The following is a 3,815-nucleotide window of genomic DNA, read 5'->3' on the forward strand; positions in this document are numbered from 1 at the left end:
CCAGCACTTTCAATGTCTGGGGAGGGCCCATTTGCTGGTTCCTAGAATGGTGCATCCTTGCTGCTTCCTTACACGGTGAAAGGGTACAAGGCAGCTCTCTGGGCCTTTTTTTATAAGGGCACTAATTCTATTCATGAAGGCTTTTCCCTCATGATCTAATCACCTCCCAAAGGCCCCACCTGCTAATATTATCACATTGGTGATTGGGTGTCAACATATGAATTTTGGAGGGACGCAAACATTCAGGCCATAGCACTGACGTAGAAATTGTGTTTTTTTAGATTTGAATATTTGGCAGACTTTTGTAGAAAATGAATAAAGTGAAGCTGTCATTTCAAGCAAAATAGCTGCCAGTATTTGTTGCCAATTATAAAATTTGAATTTTCAAGTGACAATTAGAATTTTGGTAAACTTGTGTTCACCACAGTAAGTTTGATAGTTTTCCAATACTTGATGACTTTTTAAAATAATATCAGTGGTATATTATTTACATGCATATTGTGTGTGTGTACATATGTAAACTTGTATACATGTACAACATTATGTACCAACATTTGGAAGATCTATATAACTCAGCAAACCAATATTTGCCAAATGACCACGCTATTATAATACTATACATGGAAAAAGATCCATTCCAATTATACAATGGACCAATGGATTTTAACATAAGAGAGTATGAAAAGTTTGTTAATTTGGTTTTAGATTCCATACTGCAACTAAACTTTAGGACACTACCACTTGTCAAGCTCTGATGTGATATCAAAGAAGAATATCCACAATTATCTCAAAAAGCTATTAAAACATCTGTCCCTTTCCCACTACATATTTGTGTGAAGATGGATTTTCTTTATATACTTAAACTAAAACAACATAATGCAACATTTTGAATGCAGCAAGCAGATATGAGAATCCAGCTGCCTTGTATTAAGTAAGACATAAACCAGATGTGCAAAAATGTCAAGCAATGACACTTTTCTCATTAAGTTGTTTTGGAAAACATAGATATTTCTTTAAATGGCTTTAATAAGGTATAATTAAAATATAGTAAATGACACATACTTGATACACAATTTAATAAATTTTGACATGTGAATATGTCTACAAAACCATCACCTCAATCAAGATAATGAACATAGCCACCACCCCCAAAAGTGTCCTTGTGCCCCTTTTCATTCCTACATCTCTCCCCTTCCTGACTCCTTGATTTCTAGGAAATTACGATCTTCTGTCAGTCTGTTTTAGTTTTCATTTTCTAGGATTTTATATGAATAGAATCACAGTCTATGTATACTTTTTGTCTGGCTTTCCTCACGGCATAATTATTTTGAGATTCACCCACGGTTTTGCCTGTATCAAAAGCTCATTCATTTTTATTGCTGGGTACTCTTCTATTGTATGGTTATAGTATAATTTATTTATCCATTCACCTGATGATGGACATTTGGATTGTTTTCTGGTTTTGGTTATTATAATTAAAGTGGCTATGAACATTGTGGCTATGAACGTTGGTGTATAAGACTTTCTATGGGTATATTCTTTCCTTTCTCTGTAAATACCTAGGAGAGAAATGCCTGGGCCATATGCTAGGGATATGTTTGACATTTTAAGAAACTGCAAACAGGCTTCCAAAGTAGTACAATTTTACATTCCAACCAGCAGTGTATGAAGGTTCAAGTTCCTCCACATCATCACAAACACTTGGCCATTCCAAGAGGTGTATATTGACATCTTTTTTTTCTCCTTTTCATTCAGTCTGTTTATTGAGCACACACATAAAACAGTATACCTCCAAGCCTCCTTGGTGCACATTGATCTTGCCCTTCTCTGAACCTCTCCCTTGAGATTGTATTGACATCTTATTAACATTTAAATGAATTACTAATGTTCTGTAAAAGGGCCACATATGCAAAGCGGCCCCCAAATGCAGGAGCCAAAGAACAACGCAGACAAATCCAGCTTGTTGGTAAAGCGTGATTTATTAGGGAACTTATAGGCAGAAGCCTGGTCTTGCGTGGCTGCAAGACAGGTAGATCTCCACACCACAACCCTCCAGACCCAGCACTTCTACATTAGGGAGAAAGTCCATGTGCTCTGGAAATAATGGTGAATTGAAAGAATGCTGTGGGCATCACAGCCTATGATGCATGCAACAATATTAAGAGTTGTTTTGGAGGAAAGGTGAAACTCCAGTAACTAGGTGTTTCTATTTAAGAAGTAATATATCAACTAGACACTTTGGAGGCATTCCTGGACTTGGGGTTAGTCAGGAGTCACATGGTAGATTAGCATCTAAAATGGAGTGATACTTGTCCCCACAACTAATCATGTTGAGCATATTTTCATGGGTTTATTTGCTCTCTGTGTATCTTTTGTTGAAGTGTCTGTTCAAATATTTTGCCCATTTTAAATTGGGATTTTTAAAAATTGATACATAATATTTTACATATTTATGGATCACACGTTATGTTTTGTTACATGCATAGAATATGTAATGATCAAGTCAAGGCATTTGAGGTGTACATCACTTTAAGTATATATTATTTCTAGGTGTTGGGAATTCAAGTTCTCTCTTCTAGCTACTTCGAAATATACAATACATTGTTGTTAACTCTGCTGTTGAACAACAGAACTTATACCTTTTATCTAACTATATGTTTGTACCTCTGAACTTATCTCTCTTCATTCTCCTTCCCATGCACCCAACCTTCCCAGCTTCCAGTATCTATCATTCTGCTCTTCTACCTTTATGAGATCAAGTTTTTAGCTCCCACATATTAGTGAGAACATGTGATATTTGCCTGTTGGTGTGTGGGTTATTTCACTTAACATGACCTCTAGTTCCATTCATATTGCTGATAATGACATAATTTCATTCTTTTTTTATGGCCAAATAGCACTGCATTGTATACATACATATATCTCACTTTCTTCATTCATTCATCAGTTGATGGACATTTAGGTTGATTCCATATCTTTGCTATTGTGAATAGTGCTGTGATAAACATGCGAGTGGGGGTATCCTTTTCATACACTGTTTTCTTTTCCTTAGGGTAGATACCAAGTAGTGAGATTGCTGAATCAAGTAGTAGTTTTATTTTCAGTTTTTTGAGAAATCTCCATACCGTTTTACATTGTGGTTGTACTAATTTACATTCCCACCAAATTGTATGAGTTCCCTTTTCTCCAAATCCTCATCAGCCTCCCTTCTATAATTTTTAGAACAATACCCATTTTAACTGGAGTAATATGATATCTCATTGTGGTTGTTTTCTGGAAAATATAGAGTGCTTCATGAATTTGCATGTCATCCTTGTGCAGGAGCCATGCTAATCTCTGTATCATTCCAATTTTAGTATACATGATGCTGAAGGAAGCACTCATTGTGGTTTTGACATGTATTTCTCTGATGACTAGTGATGTTGAACATTTTTTAATATACTGTTTGCCATTTGTATGTCTTCTTTTGAGAGTTGTCTATTTGTGTCTTTTGTCCACTTTTTAATGTGATTTTTTCTATTGTTGAATTGTTTGGGTTCCTTGTATATTCTGGATATTATTCCCTTGTTGAATGGATAGTTTGCAAATATTTTCTCCCACTCAACAGATTGTCTCTTCCCTCTGTTGATTGTTTGCTTTGCTGTGCAGAAGCTTTTTAGCTTAATATTTTCTCTATATTAGTCTGTTTTCACACTGCTGATAAAGACATACCCAAGACTGGGCAATTTACAAAAGAAAGATATTTAATATGGACTTACAGTTTCACATGGCGGGGGAAGCCTCACAATCATGGCAAAAGGCAAGGAGGAACAAGT

At 35.6% G+C, this 3,815-nt stretch overlaps 1 non-coding gene across 1 annotated transcript; it reads right to left on the reverse strand.

Moving 5' to 3' along the window:
• Positions 1-3,276: 3,276 nt before the first annotated feature.
• On the reverse strand, positions 3,277-3,380 carry LOC115934399 (U6 spliceosomal RNA). The gene has a single exon (XR_004070208.1). It is a non-coding gene; the product is annotated as a U6 spliceosomal RNA (small nuclear RNA).
• Between the last annotated feature and the right edge of the window lie 435 nt (positions 3,381-3,815).

The sequence above is a fragment of the Gorilla gorilla genome, chromosome 3 (genome assembly GCF_029281585.2).
Source record: "Gorilla gorilla gorilla isolate KB3781 chromosome 3, NHGRI_mGorGor1-v2.1_pri, whole genome shotgun sequence".
In the NCBI taxonomy this organism is placed as follows: domain Eukaryota; kingdom Metazoa; phylum Chordata; class Mammalia; order Primates; family Hominidae; genus Gorilla; species Gorilla gorilla.